We start from the raw sequence: 25956 nt of genomic DNA, 5'->3' as shown, positions 1-25956 counted from the left end.
ATTTCTCTCTGTCCTATCCCAAAACAATGAGAGCAATGACAGCAATGACAACAATACTAATAACAACAAAAACGATAAACTACAAGGGCAACAAAAGGAAAAAACTTAGCCTCCAGGAGCAGTGGATTCATAATGCAGGCACCGAGCCCCAGCGATAACCCTGGAGGCAAAATAAATAAATAAATAAATTAAATAAATTTAATAATAATATGGCTGTTTCTTAAAAATGATCAAATATTTGAAATAACTAGTGCAAACAGGGGCATTGTTTTGCATTTTTGCACATCTCTAGTATCTGCCTTCTCAGAAGATCACTGAAATTTTCTATTTCTGCAGTCTTGTAGACAAGAAAACTTCACTGCACACTTATAAATACTAGTCAAATCTTGCTATTGTTACGACTATAGTTTCCAACTTGCAGACCCCTTCAGAGGACTTCCACAGGTTTCCAGATGACACTTTGAGAACCACAAAATAATACCATTCAATATGTTAACAAGCTACAGCTTTGTGGTAGACTAAGCAGTGGGTGAAAATTCTCACTCTCCTGTAATATAATTTGCATCAGCACTGCCACGACCAAGTACATTTTCCCACCCCTTCATCTGAGATGTGGCCATGTGACTTGCTTTTGACCAAGAAGATATTTTCTCTCATCAGGCAAGCAGGAACTTTAAATATTTAGGGAAACTGCTATGCTTTCTTTACTTTTCTTTCTTTTTTTTTATTATTGATTTAATAATGATCAACAAGACCATAGGATAAGAGGGGTGCAATTCCACACTATTCCCACCACCAGAGTTCCACATCACATCCCTTCCACTTGAAGCTTTTCTATTTATCTCTCTGGGAGCATGGACCCAGGATCATTATGGGGTGCAGAAGGTGGAAGGTCTGGATTCTGTAATTGCTTCTCTGCTGGACATGGACATTGGCAGGCCTGTTTTTGTCTTTCCCTGGTAGGGCAGGGCTCTGCAGAAGTGGGGTTCCAGGTTACATGGGTGAGGTCAACTCCTGCCCTATCAACTAGAGGCTCATGAGACAGAAACCGAGCTCAATCAAATGCCTACCCTGGAGGAGAGCACAATTGAACCTAACCTAGACTAGATGATTCTCCCATCAAACTTCTGGCTCATGACCAGAAGAATACATGTTTATTGTTAAGTGTTGCTGCACTGGTTCATTATACAGTATAACTGTGATAATGACTGATCAACTGAGCCCTAAATCTTGCCAGTTGAATTGAAGGAAATATATAAAGAACCAGCATTACTCAGACAAGAAGATAAACAAATGGACAACATCAATCAAATAATTGTGATCACTAAGCCTGCCTTGAATGAGGTCAGAGCAAAATTCACTTAAAAATATACATTTGTGTATCCAAAGTAAATATTTTTGATGAGAAGTGTCAAGAAATAATAAGGAAGAGCTCTCTGCCCTTGCAAGGGGGCTCTTTTCAGCAAGGGACTTCCTGATTTAAGGCCATAGTCAGATGTTGTGAGGCACTATGCGCTGGTGCACCCTGTTGAATGCACATAATATCATGAACATGGATCTGGGTTCAAGACCTGGCTCTCCACCTGCAGGGGGAAAGCTTCATAAGTGGTGAAGCAAGTCTTCAGGAATTTATCTTTCTTCGTCTGTATGTCCTCCTCCCCTTTCAATTTCTCTCTGTCCTAGCAAATTAAATAGTAAGAAAGAAAATGAAAAATGGCTGCTGGGAGCAGTAGATTCATAATGCTGGCACCAAGCCCCAGTGGCAACAAAAGAAGAAAAAAAATACAGAGGTTGTGAGATAGTGATAGATACTTTTTATAAAAGGCGTTTTCCTAGAAAACTTCAATGTCTTGTTGCATCTTCTCTCTTTAATCTCATGTACATTATGTTTTCTTTTGATAAAACTACATTTTTTAAGTTATCCAACAAACTTACTGAATATCTAGTTTATTTTTTTAGATTCCCATGAAAGTCTTACACACAGAAACTTCCCAAAGGTCCTATAGGCATCCCCAAAGACCCTTGAACATAAACTTGGATGCCAGAATGTATTTGGGACAAGATTGGAGTTAGACAGGGAAAAGAAGAAAGCCAATGAGGCTTATGCTAATCAGCAGATCACAGCCCAGCCTCCTTAGGACTCAGAGGAACCACATAAAAAGAAACTTAGAATTACCTCCTGGGAAGGCTGAGGTTTCTAGCCAGTGGTTCTCTCCTCTCACTGGTTCTAGTTGCCTTTGGCTTTGTCAAGTCTCTGTCTCTGTGGGAAATATTCTTTACATAACTTGATTGGCAATGAGTTTTCAAACACAGCAGGAAAGCCCTGGACAACAAAAAATTATACGACTAGAGTGAAACTTATTTCAGGCTTACTGACCTGAGAGCATGAATCAACGGTGTATTGACTAGGGCCATGACTTTATCATATGGTATATAGAAAAATGCCTCCAGCGATTTTTAGAAATACGGATTTCTAAATCTCCCAGGAAGATTAGCATCAACGAAGTGTCAGGAGATTTATCCAACATAAAACTTAACTATGACCTGGCATGCCCTAAACCCCAAAGTAAGATCCTATTAGCAGGGAAAGCATGATACATTGGAGAAAGAGCATATATGCTTCATTCTTGAAAATTCCTTATTAAGGAGCTCATCATTTGAAGATTTGCGTGTTGGAGCAATGGAAGAGCAGCAGAGCAGTGCTTTCATGCTTGGTTATTTCTTCTCTCTGCCTTTCTCTATCTCACTGTCTCCCAGTCATCTAAAAATACTAAACTGTTGGACCAGACAGATGATTCGGTGCCATTGTTCATGAAGGAAAACCACTCTTCATGGTTTCCGTTTCTTGCACTATTTAAAAGATGTCTAACTTTCTGACTGAAGTCCCTCCCCCCCCAACTCTGTATATCACAATCTCTTCCATTCTGCTCTACCGCCCACTTCACATGGTCATGGAGGGTTTTTGTTTGTTTGTTTGTTTTAACAAATTCATTAATTAGTGTTTATTGTATGACCAGTCTTTGACAAGCAGTTGTAAGCAAACATTTACATGTTACAAAAACAGAAATTCAAAGCAGAAATTGACTTGAGTTTGGACTATTGCACCAAAGGAAAAAGCTCTGGCAGGGGGAATTTTCAGCTTCACTATGGGGGGGGGGGTACAGGTAGTGATACAGACCTTCGGTGGTGGGGATGTTGTTAATATGCACTCCAGAACAGCAACAACAACAACAAGAAGAACCTAGAAATGAGTCACTTGGATCTTGTGGCCCCATTTAAAAAATTTTGTTGAGGAACACAGTTGTCGACACAGGCACACAATTTCTCATCTCACTGTGATAGGCGTCTTCAGAGCACTCTCAACCCCAATGAACATCCTTCTCTGCCACCATGCACTAGGATCCCAAGGCTCACACATCCACACACCCCACTCCCCCTTGCCTTCCCTCCCAGGAGTCTTTTGCTGTGGTGCAGTACACCCTACTCAGTCCAAGTTTGCTTTTGTTTTTTCTCTCTGTCTATCCTTGTTTCCTAAGTTCTACCTGGAAGTAAGGTCATCCAGTATTTGTCCTTCCCTTTTTGGCTTACCTAACTCATTGCATCCATGGAGGTTTGGAGTAGTGTTGATAACATGCTGTGATATGTTATTATTGATGACAAAGGAGTCATGACTAGAAAGCCTGCCATGTGGAAAACACTATCATGATATAAAGAGGAATCTCTCTCTAGGACCTTGCAGGTGGGGAGCTGGGGGCTCAAACCAGGGTCCATAGGCCAGTCCTTGCACTTCACACCATGTAAGCTTAACCCACTGCCCAGCCTGACTTCAGTATTTTTAACAGTAGAGTAGTATTCTACTATGTAAATCTATACCACAATTTTCTTAGTTACTTGTCTGGTTTCGGACATCTGTGTTGCTTCTTAGTTTTGGCTAATTGTGCTGCTAGAAACAGGCTGGGTGGGGGTGGGTACGGATTGACCTGCTAATGCTCAAGTCCAGCAGAGAAACAATTACAGAAGCCAGACTCTCCGCCTTTTGTGCCCCATAAAGAATTTTGGTCTATACTCCTGCCGGGATAGCCTGAGAGTGCTTCTTCCCAAGCAAATGCTCTCTGAGTTGGAGAGAACTCAACTGGAGCCAACCTAGGCTGCTGCATGGGAGAGGGATCAGGAACTCGTGTGAGCTAACATCGCAGGAGATACACTCTGGAGCTCTCGGAGCCAGAAAGCAATTCCAAGTGTTTTTACTCAGAAAAGCAGCTTGTATATATACTAGCCAAAGTGGATGGAAACAGGGTGTGACGTAGAGAGGGTGGAGTGAAAAAAGAGATTGGTGAAAATCATGGTGTGACAAGGAGAGGGGGCGGAGCAAAAAGACGTCGTGAACCAGTGGGGATTAAACCAATGCCCTGGAGGGAGGTGCTTAGTTAAGCAGGATTAGAGACAGAGGCTTTAAGCCTGGGGAGCTGGCATACTACACAACATACTCCTAGAGGGGTAAATGTTAGGAAAAGATGACCACAGGGCTCTGAACTCCAATATATGCATATTTGCTAAATAGTCAATCCATATCTGTGATCTCGGGAGGACTACTGCTGTTTCCAATGGAGGGAATGGGATACAGAACCCTGATGGTGGGAAAAGTGTGGACTTATACCCTGTGATCTTATTCTTCTTCTCCTAGCATTTGCCCTTCTTCCATAGACAGTAGCCAGTCAACAGCGTCAGGTTGAGCCTGATGTAAAGTTTCGAGACCTCCTTTGAATCTGGAGAGGTAGCAGTCGTTGACTATGTGGGTCGTGATCTTATAATTCTGCAAATCAATATTAAATAGCTAATACATTTTGTAAATTATGCTGCTATGAACAGAGGTGTACATAGATCTCTTTGGATAGGTGTTTTTGTTTCTTTTAGGTAAATCCCCTGGAGAGAAACTGCTGGGTCAGAGAAGATCCACCTTTAGTGTGCTGAGAAATTTCAAGTGTTTTCCACACGGGTTAGACCGACATATACTCCCACCAGCAGTGAAGAAGTGTCCCTTTTCCCCCAACATCCTCAGAGACATGGAGAGAGGAGGGGAAGACAGAGAGGGGGAGAGAAAGACAGACACCTGCAGACCTGCTTCACCGCCTGTGAAGCGACTTCCCTGCAGGTGAGGAGTCTGGGGCTCAAACTGGGGTCCTTAGCTGGTCTTGGCACTTCATGCCATGTGCACTTAACCCGCCGTGCTACCGCCCAACTCTCTATTCTTCCTTTTTTTTCTTTCTCCCTTTCTATGTTTTTTTTTTTTTCCAACTCAATGGAGGGTTAATATTCAAGTGCCCTTCAAGCCTTGGGTAGTTTTTCTAGTTTTGGGATAACAAACAAATCAGTATTCTCTAATCACCACCCAGAAATATGAACAGAGTCTGACAGCATGCTGAAACTATTTGGAGTCAGGTGTGATTTAAAAAAAAAAAAAAGGCCATCAACAGGCTGAAGACATAAATCAAATCTGTGCAAGTATTTCTGAAGTAACCTCAAGCTAAAAAAAGAAAAAAAAAATGGTGGGCAGATTCCCTGCTGGGTCTTGCTAGCAAAAGGCAAGGCTGTCAATGTTCAGAGACTGCAGGGGGAAATAAACATCTTGGAGGCGAAGACATTTACTGCCAGTGGCAGTTATGTTCGTTATGTTCTGGAACTCTTCTAGTAGAAAAAACAAAGGAAGAACAGCACTTCCTCTTATTATCAAATTTAGATTCACCACAAGGATCAAAGACAAAATGTGGGTGGGGGAGGAGCTTCTCTCTTGAGACTTCAACTTCTTCTTTACATGGGTCTACTGCCTGGATTTAATTTATTTATTTTTCTTTCTTTTCTTTTTTTTCTCTTTTTTCTTTCTTTCTTTCTTTCCTTCATTCTTTCTTTCTTTTTTGTCTTCAGGCTTACTGCTGGCGTTCAGTGCCTGCACTACAAATCCACTGCTCCTGGAGGCCATGTTTTCCCACTTTGTTGCCCTTGTTGTCATTATTGTTGTTGTTGTTGTCATTGCTGTTATTGGATAGGACAGAGAGAAATCAAGGGAGGAGGGGAAGATAGGGGAAGAGAAAGATGAAGCAACCCCTCTGCAGGTGGGGAGCCTGGGGCTTGAACCGGGATCCTTACTTACGCTGATCCTTGCGCTTCTGCCAAGAGAACTTAACCCACCATGTGCGCTTAAACCACTGCTACCGCCAAGCCCCTGGATTTAATTTCTATCTAAACATAGAGTTTATTTGAATTAATGCATAATTATTCCTAAGAGACAAAGCCCTCTACTTGGCTCACTGAAAGAGAAGTATTTCTTTTTTTTTTTTTTTTAACCATAAAGATCAGCATGCCTAATATGGGTAACGCACTAAACGAAAGAAGCTAAGACTTTAATCAACAAAATTTCTTGATATCACTGAAAATAGAAACTAGATGAATATAGACCTTTTAAAATCTTTCAGTAAGTTATATTTGAAGACACAATCTAAAAAGTCATCCTTCCAAAGTTTGTTAAGTTCAGAGGAGCCATCAGGACTCTTATCAGCATATCTGTGTGGGTGCAGAGGTTAATTTGACCTTGGCCAATGGGACAGGTTATGAATATGGGTAAGGAGGATAAGATCACTCGTTTCTTTTCTAGTTCAGTGGATAAAGTCACATAGTGGTTGAAAGGTTTGGTTCAATATCTTAAGGAAGCTGGTACAAGTGCAGTGGGAGAGATACATACAAATATAATGTGTCTGTGTGTGTGAGTGTGTGCACATGTATGTGTGGGTTTCCTGTCCCCACAGGGTCTTATTATGTCTTGAAGTAATAGTCACTGAAAGTTTCAAATGTTCATTTGCTATATGTGGCTACATTTCACCAAAGAATAGCTAAAAACATCAATAAGGATTTTTCAGAATGGCAGTTATATTTCTTAGAATGATACTACTTGCTAGCATAGAAACCATTTTTCACTACTCTACTAATGTTTTACTTATAAAAACAATATGTTGACAAGGTTATGAGAATGATAAAATAATATTATCAATTTTGTAGCATTATTTTTGTTTTGTTTTTATTTTATTTTTTATTTTACAAAATTGCATGTAAAGAGGGGTTTAAATCCATTCCATTCCCACCACCAGAGTTCTGAATCTTCAGTCTCCCCACTGCAAGACACTACAGCTCCCCCAAGGTTGTAGACATGGGCTAACCATTACCTCTACAACTATTTATCTACATTTATATACAATTGCCCCCTTTTTCTTCCTGATCCAATCCTCTCTTCCCCTCCAACCCACTCATGACAACAACCCACTCATGACTCATTACTACCTCCATATTTCCCTCTCCTTTTCCTTCTCTCTCTGGGTGGAGCATTAATTTTGTACATTAGTGTTCCATAAGATAAAGTCATATTTACTGAAGTCACCATTTTTAATTTTGTCATTTTTCAACTATTCTTATAACATCTGATTTTTTTTTTGACACCAAGGTTATTTCTGGTATTTGGTGCTTGCATGTGTCTATGGTCTCCCGTGGACTTTCTTCCTCTTTCTTGGTGATAAAGGAGCAAGACAGACATAGGGAGGGAGAGAGAGAGAGATAGAGACAGAGAAGGAAAGATATTTGTAGCACTTCTGTGCTGCTTGTGAAATTTCCCCCCTGCTGGTGGGGCCTGGAGACTTGAACTCAGGTCATTGGGCAAGGTAACATGTATACTATAACAGATAAATAACCACCTGGTTCCTAATGTGTTATTTAAAGAGTTTTTCTTAACTAGAAACAGACATGGATTCTGTTACTCTGCAATCAAGGAAGGTCAATTTGTATCATTTAAGACAATGGGTGGGGCTATAGGTAATCGTTTAGTGAAACAAATAAAGAGATGAAAGACAACTGTGTTGTTGAGGCGGTCTGGTGTCGGGCTGCACCGCGGAGAAGAGAGCGGACGTCCAGAGCAAAGGGGTACACAGATCTTTATTATAGGATGGGGGGGAGGTTTGGTTCAGACCACGTGGAGCCAGCCAGCAATGGCCAACCACGGAGGAGAGCAGGGAGCGAGACCTCAGAGAGGGAGAGCCGAGAGCCCAGAGAGAGAGAAAGGAGGGGTGAGGGGGCTTTTTATTGGGCGACAACCAGGGGTGACGTGTAGGGCCAGGATTGGTTGAAAGGGGGCACTCTAGGATTTAGCGGGGCATAGAAAAACCTGGGGGCAGAGCCAGGATTGGTTGAAAGGGGGCACTCTAGGATTTAGCGGAGCATAGGAAAACCTGGGGGCGGAGACTGCATCAGAATAAGTCCTCAGCAACATCTCCTCCTATCCCTTTATATCTAAATGGACACAGTAAAGAAAAATGGAGTGGAGCAGGCTTAAATGTTTTAGAGGAATGCCATGCTCAGGTGGGAAGATGTAGGACTTTCTGTGGAGAAGGGAAGGCTTAAATGGCTGCCAACCTTGTGAGATTTATGCGTCTTCCTGTGCTCAACCCCTCTTTAGAGAGAGAGACTTACCTGGAGAGACTCATCTCATAGGTTTAAGCGCAGCCTGCTCAACCATCTCTTCACAATATCTCTACATCTTTTCTATCTTTCTACCTAGTAATAGCATAAGATGTACAAAGTCTATAAAAGACTATCATGGGGCAGAAACCTTTTGGGCATAAGCCTACATGACATAACAAAATAGGAAGGGACACGAAGGGGAGAAGTAAAAGCCAGTGTGGTGTGAAGGGAAGGATTGGTGTGTAAAGGAGCATTCCCTGTTTGGGTGGGGAAAGGGGCAAGGGTACATAATGAGGGGGAGGCGGGAGGCATGACCCACCAAACAGAGGGGCTATTTGGCATTGTATAGTCCTCAAGGCAACAGTCTGTAAAGTCTATGAATTACTCAGGATCAGTCTATGAAAAACCAGCAACGTGAAGGGAAGGAAGCTGCTGTAAAATTGTCTAAAGTGTCCAAAGGGTATACCAGCAAGTCCGATAGAAGTCTCAGTCCAAAGTAGGCGACTAGGGGGAGAAATGGCAGGGGATGAAATGCTGCATGAGGAAGGTCAGCCTCTGGAATTCTGCTTTTCTGTAGATTGTGAGCTGGAACCGCCAAAACGTGACAGGTCAAAGCAAAAGCAGGAAAGGCAGACAGGCAGTAAAAAGGTTCTGTCCTTGGAGTCTGCGAATCAGATTCTTCAGATCGCGTTGAGTGACATCTAGGGTTCCGGGGTTGTGCCACGGTAGTCGTGCCATCTAGTGAGTGACGTCAGGGTGTGCAGGGGTTCAGATGGTTTTTCCGGGATTCCTGTAAAGAAACACAAACAATCTGCTTCTCGTGGTTAGCAGGGCATCTGATTTGAATGCTTTATAGAAGAAGAGGTTTGGTGCCTTGACCAACTGAGTATTGGGGGATGTATCTTTCCTATTCTTTATGATTACATTTTATATTATTTGTCATGGTAGTCAGCCGTTTATCTGGAAGGTCCTGGGTGATTCGTGGGGAGAAAGACCTTATCTTTTGACAAAGACTCTAAGGTGTAGGGAAGCAGGAACTATCTTATCCCTTTTTTTTTTTTTTGTATCTTGTATCTTGCCTTTTGTTGCCCTAGTTGTTCTTGTTGTAATTATATTGTTGTTATAGCTGATATTGTGGTTGTTGGATAGAACAGAGAGAAATGGAGAGAGGAAGGAAAGACAGAGGGAGATAAAGATACCTGTAGACCTGCTTCACCGCCTGTGAAGTGATTCCCCTGCAGGTGAGGAGCCGGGGGCTCAAACTGGGATCCTCAAGCCAGTTCTTGCTAAATCCGCTGCGCCACCACCCAATTCCCAGGAACTATCTTTTAACATAAACTCTATGGCCATGCCAATAGCAACCTTGAGGGCACATGTGGCTCCCCACATGTCCCCCTGTCTTATATCATGTTTTGATGTTTGGCGGACTTTGTTTTGTGGCAGGGTGGACTGTGCCTGTCTTAGGTTGGGGATCAGCCTTCCGTCTTACCCGTCATTGGAACACCTGGTCATTTTTGCCCAGTAGTACCAGATGCCCTGTCTTAGGTTGACTGGATAGCGCTAGTTTCCTCTTACCCGTCATTGGCTAGCCAGCCCTCTACATGATGGACGTTCTGATGGAGGGGGGCAAATCCTCCACAGCAACTCAATATTCTGCCATGTCCAGCCTATGATAGTGACTTTGTATAGGTTGCATCTTTATGGCATCAATCTGTTGCTGCAAAAGGCCATGAGCTTGTTAAGAATTATAGGACTGTGGTCCGGGAGGTGATGCAGTGACTAAAGCCTTGGACTCTTAAGCATGAGGTCCTGAGTTCGATCCCTGGCAGCACATGTACCAGAGTGATTCTGGTTCTTTCTCTCTTTCTCACTAATAAATAAATTTAAAATGTTGAAAAAAAAGAATTATAGGACCTATTGTGAGCAGAAGAAGTAAAACAAGCTAGGGTCCCACAACTAAGGGTATACAGGTAAGGAAGGGGGAATGTATCCATTGATATGAAGAGGTAGGATCATATCTCAAGTCTAAGGGAAGCAGTCAGTGAATGTGATGTCCAGGGGAACAGCCATTTGTCTTTGGGGGTAGTAAAGGATGTCCGTGGCATGGGTGATGTTATAAAGAGAAACATCTTTAAATTGTTGGCTGACAAAGGCAGGCCTATGGTGGCAAGACAAGATACACCAGTTAAGTTTACAAGAATATGTGAATGTTGCTAATTCACATAGGTTGGATATGGAGGAACTTCTTACAGTTTAATACCTTACCGTATGAACAGATGATTCCTCATATGAAGGCTTGATAGCTGTAATCACTTACTTGTGAAAAACAATAAAACTTGTAACAAGTTAGAGGTTTACTATAATTGACTTTGGACTATAAGCAGACTCAGGTTACTTAGAGAGTTAATGCATGTTAGTAACAATGGTTTTAACATTTAGAGTACTTCTGAGCAGATGGGTCATACAAAAAATTTTTGGTCATTCAGCACACTCACTCACAAAACACAACTGGCCATTCATAACATAAGACATTCAGGGAAGGGGTAGGAGAGAGGGCTCTGTGAGCCAACTTTTGTAGGTTCTGCCATGCCATATTATGGATCCTGGGATGTATCCTGCATCTGGTCCTCTTGTGTTATTTCTTGTTCTTCAGGAATAACAGCGCCATCCTGCGGGTATTGTCAGACATGGCGGGCAGGAACCCAGACAGGTTTAGAGAAATTTTGAGGGAAAATGCATGCGAAACCCCTTCCCATGGTCAATAATGGGTCAGGCCCTTTCCAAACTTTATCAAGTGGGTCTCTCCATTTGACCTTAATAGATGGGAGGGTAGATGGTGTTTGCCAGTGAAGAATAATAGGGGGTAAGGCTGAGTTATTGTAAATATTAAAGAGATTTAACGTAGTTAAGGCTTTTGCTAGCTGGATATTTGGGGGATATGTTCCTCCTTTATCTTTATTTAGTTGAGCCTTCAGAGTTTGATGGGCCCTCTCGACAACGCCTTGTCCCTGTGGATTGTAGGGAATGCCCGTGGTATGAGTAATATTCCAGAGGGAACAAAAATCTTTAAATTGTTTACTTGTAAACATAGGTGCATTGTCTGTTTTCAAAAATAATGGGACCCCCATAACGGCAAAACAAGAAAGCATATGGCTTACAAGCTTTTTAGCACTTTCTCCTGTCTGAGCTGTAGCCCACATAAATTTAGAAAAGGTATCAATTGAGACAAACACATATTTTTGTTTGCCAAAGTTTGGTATGTGGGTGACATCAATTTGCCAAATAGCATTAGCTTTTAAACCTCGGGGATTAACCCCAAGGGTCTGGATAGCAGGTGTCTTTATGAGACTTGCACAAGAAGAGCATGTAGCGAGGATATGTTTTAACTGTGATACAGGAACATCAGGGAATCGAGCTTGAAGGCCTTTAAGATTAACGTGGGTTAGAGAGTGAAAATTAGCAGGATCAGAGACAGAGACTGGGAAAGTTCCTGTGGAGGCAAAGCGGTCAACTGCGGCATTCCCTTCGGACAGGGAACCAGGAAGAGGGCTGTGGGAGCGAAGGTGTTGAATATACAGTGGTTGGGTTCGAGAACAGAGCATAGAGGCGATTTGAATCAAGAGAGGGGAAAGTGGGTTGTCATCAATTTTCACATACGAACAAGCAAGCCATGGAAGTAAGTTAACAGTATACACACTGTCAGAAAAAAGGTTGAAGGATTCTGGTACAGCTTTTAGTGCAAGAAAAACAGCACAAAGTTCTTTGTACTGAGGGGAATTATCAGGAAGCTCAGTAAAGAGAGGTTTAGGAGATTGTTTGTCTGGGTAATATATAAGGGCAGCAGCTCCCCTTTTTCCGCCATCAGTAAAGATTGTAGGAGCAGAGGGAATGGGATCCCGAGAGAAAAGTTTAGGTGCTAGTAGAGGCAGAAGAGGTAAAGAAGCTATCAGTTTATTAGAAGGAAAATGGTTATCTATTTGTCCTGGAAACCCCACGAAGGTTATGGCAAAGCGGGAATGATGGCGTATAAGCCACTCTGTATCTGTGAGAGAAAAGGGCAGAATGATTAAATCCGGTTCTTTCCCTAAGACCTGCACAGACCTATTTCTCCCTTGGCGAACCATGAATGCTAACGCATCTATCTCAGTGAGGAGTCTTGGAGCTCCTCCTACTGGCGTGTGAAGCCATTCGAGAACCCCATGGTCTTGCCACAGTGCCCCTACTACTGTGGGGGTGGAGTTGAAGATTAGAAGGTTTACCGGAGAGGAGGGGGAGAATCGAACAAGGTGCATGTCCTGGAGGGCCTGGTTAACCCTTTCCAGTGCCAAGGAGGCCTCAGGAGTTAATTTACGTTTTGAAGAGGGCTGTTTGTTTCCTTTCAACAGGTCAAACAGTGGTTGGAGGCAGCTTGTAGGCAGATAGAGATACTGCCTAAGCCAATTTAAATTTCCTAGAAAACTTTGTAAAGAAGCAAGAGTAAGGTTAGAAGGGAAGGTAATATTAGGTTTTAAGGGACGAATTTGCGTTAGAGAAATCTCTGAACCTAGGAAGGATATTGGAGGGATTAGCTGTATCTTCTCAGGGGCTACATTAAGGCCGCTTTTCTTTAATGCAGGAATGAGAAAATCACGTAAGGCATAGAGATCTGTATCTGATTTTCCCCATATTAAAATATCATCTGTATAATGAAAAATATTAAGGCCCTTATGAATATATGGGACAAGGGCAGATTTAACAGCCTCCTGACAAATCGTAGGACTATTGGCCATACCCTGGGGCAGCACCACCCATTCAAATCTATCAGCGGGGCTGGCATTATTAATAGATGGAACAGAGAAGGCAAAACGTTTACAATCTCGCGGATGCAAGGGGATAGAGAAAAAACAATCTTGTATATCAATAGCTATGATTGGAATTCCCGTGGGAATTGCAGAAGCAAGAGGCAAACCCCTTTGGGGGGAGCCCCAGACCTGCATGGTTTTATTTACTGCACGGAGATCTTGAAGGAGGCGCCATTTTCCCGAGCGCTTTTTAATCACAAAGACAGGAGTATTCCATGGGCTTCGAGAATGATGAATGTGTCCCAAGGACAACTGCTCTCGGACGAGCTCTTTTAAAATTTTTAGCTTATCCCTAGATAAAGGCCACTGTTCCACCCAGACAGGCTCATTAGAAAGCCAGCTTAAGCGGGGTGTTTGGCTACGAACAGTGGCATTTAGTATTGGGGGTGCTGAATAGACCTGGTATCGCGGGAATGAGTTTTACGCTCTGCAGAGGCGTCTGTGGATATCCTAACATTAAGACATTCCAGAAGATCCCTGCCCAGTAAGTTGGTGCTAATATTAGCTACCAAAGGGCAGAAGTGTCCAGTAGAACCTTCTGGGTCTTCCCACATAAGCGAGTCTCGTGTGTAAAATGCTCTCGTCATCCCTCCTATTCCATGTAAACTGGGTCCAGGGATGAGTTCCCAATCTTGGGGAATCTCTTCTTGCCTTAAAATCGTCTTTGCTGCCCCCGTGTCAATCAAAAATTTAAAAGGAATGTTGCCTATCTTTACTGTCATAGAAGGGTGACCTTGTTCTAAAACAGGAGTAGTCCACAAAATCTCAGGCCCCGAATTTGTACTATTCAGGGGCGAACCATCTTTATGAAATTGGGACCAACAATCTCTCTTCCAATGAAACCCCTTACGACATTTTGGACAAACAGTACGTGGTCTCTGGCTCCCTGACTGAAAGCGGGGTTGCTCTGGCTGGAGGCGTGGTTTCCCTGACTGGAGGCGTGGTTGCAATTTATCAGGACATTGGTTACGCCAATGTCCTTGGCGACCGCACTGAAAGCAGGCCCCGTTTTGCTTACGTGGGGCAACTGCATAGACCTGCGTCGTAGCGGGTGTCCCATAATTGCCTGATGTAAGTTCCTGTGTCGCTAGAATCCAATTATCTGGGTGTAGGTGTTTAAGATTAAGGCATACCTGACAGAATTGTGGTGTCATGCCTTCCCAGACAATAGAGCGCAGGAGTAGTGTGCGGACGTCAGGATTATAAACCTTTCTCTCTAAGCTTCTCTTCACCCTTGAGATGAAGCTCGCCAATGACTCATCAGAGCCTTGGTGAAAAGAGTTAATGGGAGCTGATGGATCTACATCAGGTGTGGTCACCCTTTCCCATGCTTGTGTTGCACAGATGCGTACCTGTTCAAAATAACCGGTTGGAAACCTGGCTTCTGCCTGCTGAGCTCCAGATTCATAAGCTCCTGCTCCAAACAAAGCATCAAAATTCCATTCTACCTGTTTGTTACTATTTTCCTGCGATTGCCTAGAGCACTCATCACGGAAACATGCCTGCCACTGAAGATAGAGTGGGTCTGGGAGTGCAGCACGAGCCAGTTCTTTCCAGTCTTGTGGTATATTTAAATGATGGTAAAAGCTTCTCAAAACGGACTTGGTCCATGGAGAGTGCATACCATCCTCCCTGACTGCTTGCCTGAGCGTTCCAAGTTCTTTTGAGGAATATGGCTGCCACGGCTGAGGGTTTTGTTTAGAAGGGGCCAAGTTTACCGGGAATGTGTGGATTTGGTCCGATGGCATGGGAGAGGGAGCTACAGAAGGGGAAAGTTCAGTAGAAACTGCTGTAGTGGCTGCAGGGGAGACTAAACGCATATCTACGGGGACGGAGCTCCCGGGGTGGACTGCACATGGTTTAAAATCCTTAAGTGCTGAAAAAATATCCTTTAGCTCTCGTATCTCAGTCACTAGGTCCCTTAATGATGACGTATCAGCAGGGGGCGGGGTCAGGGACGAGGAAGCCTCAGGCGGAGCTGAAACCGCGGCAGCAGGGGCCGGGGGCGGGGTCAGGAAAACGGAAGCTGCAGGCAGAGCTGAAACAGCGGCGGCAGGGGACGGGGGCGGAGCTGAAACCGGAACGGCAGGGGGAGGGGCTAGAGAACCGGAAGCCTCAGGGGAAGCAGGGGGCGGGGCCAGAGAAGCAGAAGGAACTGAACACGTGTCTGCCACAGAAGGGACCGAACACTTGTCTGCAGAAGGAGCCGAACACGTGTCTGTGGGGACAGCTGGGGGAGGGGTCAAAGGAGCGGCAAAACACGTGTCTTCAGGGGCAGTGGGGGGAGGGGTCGTGGAAGCGGAAGCTGCCGCAGGAGAAACCGAACACGTGTCCCCGGAGGCAGTGGTTTGGGGGCTGACTGCAGATTGCTTAGGGTGTTTAAGTCCTAAGCAAATATCCTTTAACTCCTGTATCTCAGCCTCAAGGTCACTTAACCTTTTGGCAGGAGGCCTTGTACATATCCTGAAAATAGTAAATATAGCCATGAGAACCCATGGTGTAGCAAAAATTAAAGCGTCTCTGAGATCGAAAGCCTGTCCCAGGAGAGAAGGATAGAATGTCTGGGACACCTCCTCATAAAACGGAAAAAATCCCATGGTGGAGGGAAACGCGGGGCCACAGAAGCGGGCGGATGCCACTTACCTGTGTCTGGGCGGTTTCGGAGACCTCAGGCCAGGCGTGGTGTGGGTACGGAACACGATGGGCGCCAGATGTTGTTGAGGCGGTCTGGTGTCGGGCTGCACCGCGGAGAAGAGAGCGGACGTCCAGAGCAAAGGGGTACACAGATCTTTATTAGAGGATGGGGGGGGAGGTTTGGTTCAGACCACGTGGAGCCAGCCAGCAATGGCCGACCACGGAGGAGAGCAGGGAGCGAGACCTCAGAGAGGGAGAGCTGAGAGCCCAGAGAGAGAGAAGGGAGGGGTGAGGGGGCTTTTTATTGGGCGACAACCAGGGGTGACGTGTAGGGCCAGGACTGGTTGAAAGGGGACACTCTAGGATTTAGCAGGGCATAGAAAAACCTGGGGGCGGAGCCAGGATTGGTTGAAAGGGGGCACTCTAGGATTTAGCGGAGCATAGGAAAACCTGGGGGCGGAGACTGCATCAGAATAAGTCCTCAGCAACACAACTGCCAGATGGTATTAATCACATATGGAATATAGAAAATAGTTGGTCAGTAGGCCAGGTCCCCTGCATTGCTTGATGCTGTGGTCTATTTACATAATCATTGTTTTGCCTGAGACCTGCCCTGCCTGCAGGGTATTGGTTTAATCCCCACTGGTTAGAACCTTCGAAACAGCTGCTATGGAAGCTTGCTACCTTCCTTGCACTTTTTTCTTCTCTCCACCACCTCTCCTAGCCATTTCCTTTTCCGACCTGCCACTTCCATTTCAAAGGATATAAATGCGTTTTCTCTGGTCAATAAAGGCATTGCATTGTGTTCTTGCTCAGCCACAAGTTCCTGGTCTCTTCTCTCCCCTACAATGCAACCCGACAGAAGATTAATCAAGTGAATTTGCCAAAAAAAAAGGTACTGTGTGTGTGTGTGTGTGTGTGTGTGTGTGTGTATGAGTGTGTGTGTGTGTCTCAGACTTTGTGAGAATTATGATAGTGGAGGGACATAGGATTTTAATGAGGGGTCTGTTGACTTACTCCATCTATGGTGTGAAATATACCATGAAATTTTGTAAACACTTAAATAACTAGTAAAAAAAATATATAATGTTCTAAGAAAAATGATTTCATTAGTAAATACATAGATTTGAGTTATGATAATAGTCATATAGATTCATAGGATCAAAATCGATATGAAACTGTTTCCAAACCTGTTTGATTTCGGGCACACTTTTAATAATTATAATTTTTCACTTTTATTGTGTTCAGCATAGTAAGCTCCAGTTGCATCCATTTTGTCTCAAATCATATAATCTCATGATTTTAATGCACAGTAATATCCAATTGGACATATATATCCGATAACTTCTTACCCAGTATTCTATACGTGGACATTTGGATCGCTGTCATACTTTGGTTATTGTGAACAGTGCAGCCGTAAACAAAGAGGTAGATATATCATTTCAAGTTACTGCTTTCACATCCTTTTGTTATATGTCAATCATCTTTTGAAAAGGGGAATTTTGTTCAGCTTGTGTTTTACATAGTTTGTTTTTTACAAGATAGAGCTCAGATGATTTATCTATCAGGAACCTGAGATCTAGTCACATTAAACAAGACTCAGCATTACCAAGTTAGTTTATGACCAATTCTAGACCAGGATTTATGAATACATTCCCTGAAATAGGAGTTCTATCAAAATTTCTTTGCTATTACCTTAGTTTGGTTCAAGTTATTTTTAAACAAAATGTTCTCATGTGGTATAGTGGAGAAAAGTGCTAATAAAATGAAGAATAATTTTTGATGGTTTCAAGCATGATAGAAAAGTCTATGAATAAAAATAATTAATTTTTATTATTTCCTTTACATAGAGAGAAATAGGGTGGGAATGAATAAATGACAACTCTTGATATTGTAATAAACGAGTGATGCTTGGAGATTTGTGACTAGTTAATACATTAGGAAGATCAATACCCAAGTAAATGTTGATGCATGCAAAGTGTTAATAGGTTCTATGTTGTGAAAATAAGAGAATGGTATTGAGAAATTACAGCAGGAATTTTTTTTTTGCTGTCCTAATTATCCTAAAATAAAACACAATTTTTTTTTCTGCAATAGATCATAACTCACAAAGAATAGGATTTTCTCAGTCCTCTAATGTTTTAATTTTGATTCTTAATCTCTACAAAATACCTGGTCTACTTGCCAGAATTGGTTCATGAAATCCCACTATATTATGAAAGAATGTATTCTTGGCAGCTCATGTATTCTGTATGAAGAAGTCTACTGACTGAAATACTGAAGTTATTTGAAGACTGTTATATTAGTTGTACTTTAGTTCAGGGTACTGCTCTCTACATGATGGGGCTTAAGGGTTATTTTGCTTGTTAGAGGAATCAAATCATAGATATCCCATTTTCATGATGAGAAACCTTCATGACAGTTGATATTCCCAAGGTAAATGTTTATTTATTTAGTTATTTATTTTGGCTTGAGATTTAATCCACACATACTATTAATAAAACCAACACCTCACCACTTTATATATGCAGCTTAATTTTCAAGAACTCAAAGTTCTTGTTGTTCTTGGCTGTGCAACCTGGAACCCTTTCCCACCATCAAGATCTCCTCCAAATATTCCGGAGCTTCCCTAAAGGGCTGACCTTCCACCAGCAGGTAGTGGTGTACTAGTGGTTTATAACTGGCTTCTGTTCTAACAGGCTGTTGTCAAGTTGTTACATATTTTTTTCACTAACACTCATGTATGTGTTGACAAATTAGGCTGTGTGCTATTTGCAGCTACTGGCCTTCATTCCTTCCTACTTGACATATCTAGTTATTTCTGAAAGTCACTCAGAATTTCACTCCTACCATGGTCACTGGTGCACACTGTGAAGAAGTCTTGCTTTCCTAGCTCCCAAACCTGTTAGTCGTTGCTGTGTGCTAACAGCCAATGCCAAGAAAGGGAGTATGGCTCTGTTCCTTACTCCGTGCCACACTTCAAATCCTAGGATCTGGCACAGACTGTCCTCTGCCCGGTACTTCACGGAGTCTGTCATCAAAGCAGTTTTCTGAGAATGGCCCTCAGATTCAGACAGATCCAATCCCAGCCCTTGTACTAAGTCACAGAGACGACTTATCCTCTCTTCCAGGGTACTCACCTCCTCCTGTATTTTCTGCACTTTGTTCTCCACCAAATTCTTCCCATCTAACTAAGTCCTGAGAACATGAATCTCAGCCTATACCATCTGATGGTAGGTAGCTTGGGAGTGAGTGCTGTTCTCATCAGCTACCACCTGGATTCCAAGTCAAGTCAGAAAAATACCCCTTTACACTTATTAAGAAGCATCAGCCCTTGAAGAGAACAATGTGCATATGAGTATCTATAAAAGGACTTGCATAAGTAACAGGGGGAGTGCAGGGGGTGGGAACACTGGCTGGAAGCCATCTGGAGCCTCTATATTGAAATAGCTTTTTCTTGGATATTTATTGAAAGCATTGCTTGTTCACAACCTAGACTTCTCTATCTCTACTCAGAAATGACTTCCTTCTAAATTCCACACAGGGGAAAAAAAAAAAAGGCACTACTGTCTTTTAATTTTGTTTTAAACAGTTTAAAATGTTTTAAAGTTATAGACCTATACCTTCAGGGTTATAGCTGCAATAAAAATAGGATCTGTGATTTTTTTTTTCTTTTTCCAATGTTGAAACCATGGATTCTATGGAAGGGTGGAAGCACTGATAGCTGAACAGCCATGAAAATTTCAGCAATGTTGGTCAAATTCCACACCAAAGAGTTCCATTAAATAATCAGATATGCTGCAGTCTTCCAAATAAATTATGGAATCCTAATCAGTAAAACTGGAATAGTTCCAAGATGAAAAAAATGGTAATAATCCCAAACTGGTCTCACATATTAAATCAATGTATCAACATAACTATAGGATTTTATATGACTTTTGCTCTGGTGTTTGGAAGTTACTATGCTAAAAGAAATGCACACTAAAAGTTAAAGTACAGTCATATGATACTATCATAATTTTACTTCCTCCTGGGAATTTCCTTCACTGTAAACTTACACTGCTGTCTCGCTTTCAGAATATATTGTTTTATAAGCAGCTGTATGGTAGTTTCTCAGATTTGATTTAGATACTAATTTTAGTGGTTTTTATAACAATGACAAAGGCGTTGTCAATGTTGACAAAGAAAGAATCTGTGAAATATCTCAGAGAACCAATTCACAAGGCAAGGTGATTCGACTCATATAAATAACAATGGAGAGAGGTCACTTGTGTGCATTTTGCTTGGTTTTGACCTGGAGGCAAGGTGGTTTGCAATTCAATTGCTCAAGCAGATAGCCAACAAAGAAACTTAATGGGCGTGGCAGTGGGGGTGGGGGTGGTTGAGGAATGCTTTTCAGGATACCATACATTTAAGGAGGCAGAGGTCTCATAGGCAGTCACATCCATGTATGTATGTACATAGACACGTCTACAGCTCTCTCTCTCTCTGTGTTGCTCTCTGTATGTGGACTGTAATAGGATGAGACAGATGGTAGAGATCTAGGGACCATCCGCTGCGTTAGCAGGACTGTATTGATGAAAGATGAAATCTAATGAAAAGAGTCTTAAAGATTTTGGAATTAGATAAAGTAATCCAAGTTTAAGAAAATCAAGAACTATTGGGAGTCGGGCTGTAGAGCAGCCGGTTAAGCGCACGTGGCACAAAGGTCAAGATCTGGCATAAGGATCCCGGTTCGAACCCCGGGCTCCCCACCTGCAGGGGAGTCACTTCACAGGTGGTGAAGCAGGTCTGCAGATGTCTATCTTTCTCTAATTCTCTGTGTCTTCCCCTCCTTTCTTCATTTCTCTCTGTCCTATCTAACAACAACACCAATAACAACTACAATAAAAACTACAACAATAAAACAAGGGCAACAAAAGGGAATAAGTAAATATAAAATATTTTTTAAAAAGAACTATTATGAGGAGGATTATGAGGAGTAGGCTTACAGAAAAGAGAATTTGAGAGAACTGAGAAAATGAAAAGGTAGATATTGCTGTTTTATTTTATTTTATTTATTTATTCCCTTTTGTTGTCCTTGTTGTTTTATTGTTGTAGTTATTATTATTGTCGTCGTCATTGTTGTATAAGACAGAGAGAGATGGAGAGAGGAGAGGAAGACAGAGAGGAGGGGAGAAAGACAGACACCTGCAGACCTGCTTCACTGCCTGTGAAGAGACTCCCCTGCAGGTGGGGAGCTGGGGGCTTGAACCAGGATCCTTCCTCTGGTCCTTGCACTTTGCGCCATGTGCGCTTAATGTCTTGTGCTATTGCTTGACTCCCGATATTGCTGTTTTGATTATCAGATATCCAAATCCTTCTGTGCCTTTCCTCTGTTCTGTGTAGTTTTGGTTAGAGGTATTTTCTATGATGGAGTCAAAATGGATCAGGCTCTTTCTCTTCCTGTCCAGATATAGATCAAGACCTGCCTAGTCGGGTGTATTCTTTGTGAACTACAACTTTTAATGCAGACAGCAAAAAGTCTGGAAACCGAGTTCACTCAGTGCAATAGTTGTGTACATAATAATAGACCTTGTGTGTGAACACAACCATAATTATTTTACTCAGTTCACTTTCATTGCTGATATTCCAGCCTCCTATTCATTTCCCCACACAATCACTTTTATTTAAGATAAACAATACCATAGAGTTAAATGAATTGTGCCTGAAAAGTTAATATAGTGCTCTGTATCGATGAGGAAATTCAGATTCACAATAACACGAGATGAGAGAAGCAAGGCCCAGATGAGATATGACTACATCAAGTATAGCTAGAACTAGACTATAAGGATTTGAAGCTGGTTGTGTTGTCGTGTGTAAACATCTATCATCCACAAACCATTTTTAAGTGGACAGTCTAGTAGTGCTACGTATACATTTTGTTTAAGCTGAAGTGTGTCTACCATTGTCATACATACTTAGGAATATCTTACCAATCTTTGGCTCAATTTCCCCTGCCATTTAAAGTAAAGGAGTCCTTTAGCCCCTACTGTCATAGCTCGAGTACTGGCCATTCGAAAAACTCTACTATCCCAAGCTTCCCTTGCCGTGGGAGCCAGGTGTAGCCCAAAGGATGTGAGAATATTTTAACGTGTGAATCTTTCAGACTGGAACTTTGAGAGGAAAGACTGTCTTTCCTTCTTCTCTCACTGAAATAAATAGGGATCATAGACCATGCTGATGAAGAAAATACTTGGGGATGAAGGCAGAACAAAATTGAAGAATAAGCTTGAAAACATCAGGAAACAGAACTTCTACAATAGCTCCATTACAATTAGGAAAAACAAACAAACAAACAACAACAATAACAACAAAGAAACACCATACTACACAAGCCACACTTACTTGGTGAGTTTCAGTTGTAAGAGCTAAACTGATTGCATCTCATACAACTGTATAGGACTTGGTCTCTTTTCCTCTTCTGAAGCATCACAAGGAAAACATGAGATTTATGTTCTTTCCTTCTGAAATATTAGATAAGCAAAGATTCACATTTAATATCCTTGGGTCCCCAAATCAAAAAAGAATTAAATTTATTACCCTGCTAGTGAGGTCAAGTAGAGAGAGATATTTCACAGAGTGGAATAGTTTGTCTAGTGGATGGGGAAGCTATGAGAAAATGTATTTTGGGCAATGTGTTAGAAGAGGCTGGGCCTGGACAAGGGGGTAGGGCTGTATGGAGGCTGAGCAGTGTGTTTGAAGTCAGACTTTATGACAAAACAGCTTACTGGATAAGTGGAAAGGGTAACAGCCATCTCCCTCCCTTCCCCTTCCTTCACTCCTTCCTTCCTTCCTTCCTTCCTTCCTTCCTTCCTTCCTTCCTTCCTCTCTCTCTCTCTCTCTCTCTCTCTCTCTCTTTCTCCTCTGGAGGATAAGTGGGTGTTGGTGGGGCAGGGTATGAGCAACAAGAGCACTGCACAAGCATTTCAACGTATTCTTACACATGTGAAGCTAGGAATATTCACCCAGGATCTGGTGGTCCCACCAGGTGGTAAAATGTTGCATAAAGAATTCAGAGAAGAATATTGCAGTCTTGTACTTAGCAAACTATGGAGATAATTATAGCCGTTACTCATTCCAATTCACCAAATTCTCTACTTCTTATAAAACATTTTACATAACGATGAATCATAATTCTGTACACTTTCTCCTAGAGGCTTTTGAATAGGGAAATCAATTGTGAACAACTTCAGATAATGACAACAAACCTACTTAATGTTCCCCCTGTAAGGTCACTCAGTACACTCAGTACATATGCTCAGTGACTTCCATCATGACCAACCAACTGCATTTGAGTTGAATTTCACTGACTTTTCTGAGGCTTGGTTTCTTCATGCAGAACTACAGATAATCACACTTCCACTGTAGGGTTGATAATAACAGAAAATTTAATTGTCAACTACTTATCATATAGCAAACTGTGTATGATGCTGCTCATCCAATCTCTGTCACCTCTCTCTCTCTTTCTCTCCCTCGCTTCCTCTTATCTATCTATCTATCTATCTATCTATCTATCTATCTATCTATCTATCTTTTTCACTGAGAAAGAACCAGAGCATCACTTTAGCAGATGTAGTGTCAGGAGTCAATCTCTGATCCTCATGTATGTGCTCAAGAGTTAAATTACATTCCACATGGCCTCCACTGCATTGAAAGAAACTTTGGGACTGTGGTCTCTTTACCTCCTTCTCTCTCTCTCTCTGTCTCTCTCTCTGCCTTTCTACCTTCCTGCCTTATATGAAGAAAGAAAGAAAGAGAGAAAAAGAAAGAGAGAAAGAAAGAATAGACAAAGGAAGCGAGACAGAAAGCATCTCGGGAGGTGGTGTGACTCTAGGGCAGTACAGCTGACGTGCTTCCTCATGCTTGTGCTCTGGAATCGTTCATGTGATGTATCCGTGCACTGTCCAAGTAAGGAACTCTGCTGGCCCTATTATTACTAGTTGCAGATGTTTACCTTATATGACAAAGTTCGAAATCTGTGAGTCCTCTTCCCATTTTTCTTCTTGGATTTTCCTAATCCTAGTAATTTCATTTAAGGTTTTTTTTTTTTTTTTTTTGCCTCCAGGGTTATTGCTGGGTCTCAGTGCCTGCACCATGAATCCACTGCTCCTAGAGGCCATTTTATTTCCCCTTCTGTTGTCCTTGTTGTTGTAGCCTTGTTGTGGTTATTATTATCATTTTTTGATGTTGTTCATTGTTGGATAGGACAGAGAGAAATGGAGAGAGGAGGGGAAGACAGGGAAGGGGAGATTTCTCAGACACTCGCAGACCTACTTCACTGCCTGTGAAGCGACTCCCCTGCAGGTGGGGAGCTGGGGGCTCGAACCGGGATCCCTACGCCGGTCCCTGTCGCTTGTCTCCATGTGAGCTTAACCCACTGCGCTACCGCCCGACCCCCTTCATTTAAGTTTTTAATATCAACTTAGAGAAATTTCAATTAAACATTTAAAGGAAAAATTTACTTGAATTAGAATAAGAATAAAAGTTAGGGAGACAGTATAATGGTAACACAAATGAATTTCATGCCTAAGGCTCCGAGCTCCTAGGTTCAATCCCACAGTTGAAAAAGCACCAAAACCACAGTTGAAAAGTGATCTTGTTTAAAAAAAAAAAAAAAAGCTAGACAATGAGGTTTTCTCCTTTGCTTCCCATGAAACTTGAGGACATCATGTCCAGTGAGATAAGCCAAAAAGAGAAGGACAGATGTCAAATGACTGCACTTACTAGCTGGACCTAATAAAACAGGGATGGGGAGGGAGGGCACAGAGTGAGACATTGGATGGGCCTGGCATTTTGCACCAAAACAAAGGACTCAGGGGAGGGAGGGAGAGGGTAGATAGGAAGAAAGCTCTGGGGGGCCTATTAGATAATGAAATTGTCTGCATAGGTCAATGATTGCACTGTAAAGTATTAACCCCCTCCACAAAAAATGTAAAAACTGTAAAAAATTAAATAAATAAAAACTAGGTAGAATAATAATAGAGTGTTTTAAGAGTAGAGAAAAGAAGAGAGGAGAGAAGAGATCTAGGGGATATTTTAAAAAGGATTAAAAAGAAACCGGGGGACCATGTGGCCTGTCATCTGGTAGAGCACACAGTTTCCATGTTCGGGGACCCAGGCTTGAGCTCCTGACCCCACCTGCAGTGGGGGGAGCTTCTGGCATCTCTCCTTTCTTTCTCTGAAAGAACAAAGGCCTCTATCTCCCTTTTTAATCTTTTAAAATATAATCCAGGGTTTAACTCTCCATTGTTACAATTATTATTTGTGTCAATGATACATCTCTGATTTTGAGAACAATTCTTGACAATTCTAATAATTTAATAACTAGCTTTCAATAATATGGTAATGGTGTATAGTTATTGATACAAATTGATCCTTTCTATGTTTTCTCCTTTCTAGAATTTTTTGTTCTGTTGCTGAATTGAAAAATATCAGTTTCTCTCCTGCCCTCCAAAGACACATTTTAATAAATCTTAGATATCTGAAAATATCTTGGTGCTCTATAAAATCATTGAGTCAGAATCCCTTCCCCAACCACTTCTGTACATAACCCTTTATTGTTATCTGCCTACTGATACCTGCCAGTTAGGGTTATAGGAAAGAAGCCCTACTAATTATGCTGTTGTTCTCTTATGTAAATTTAGGTAGAGCATTCGTATTAGTGCAAAGCATAACTTCTTTTCGAATGTAAATGATTGATTGATTTGCAAAGCAGGACCTTGCATGACTTCATCACTTCTGGGAAGACTTTTTCATTCTGTGAGAGAGAGAGATAGAGAGATAGAGACTCCCAGGCGGTCCCAGGGTTTAAACCCGAGACGTGTACATGTCTCTACCAGGTGGTTATTTCTCCGGTCAAACAGTTTTCATATATTCAATAAGTTTGCATTAACACATCTTATGTGATAATTACCAGTTCAAAAATAGTTTGTTTTTTTTT

The sequence above is a fragment of the Erinaceus europaeus genome, chromosome 21 (assembly GCF_950295315.1).
Source record: "Erinaceus europaeus chromosome 21, mEriEur2.1, whole genome shotgun sequence".
NCBI classification, from domain to species: Eukaryota; Metazoa; Chordata; class Mammalia; order Eulipotyphla; family Erinaceidae; genus Erinaceus; species Erinaceus europaeus.
This window is presented reverse-complemented; position numbering follows the sequence as displayed.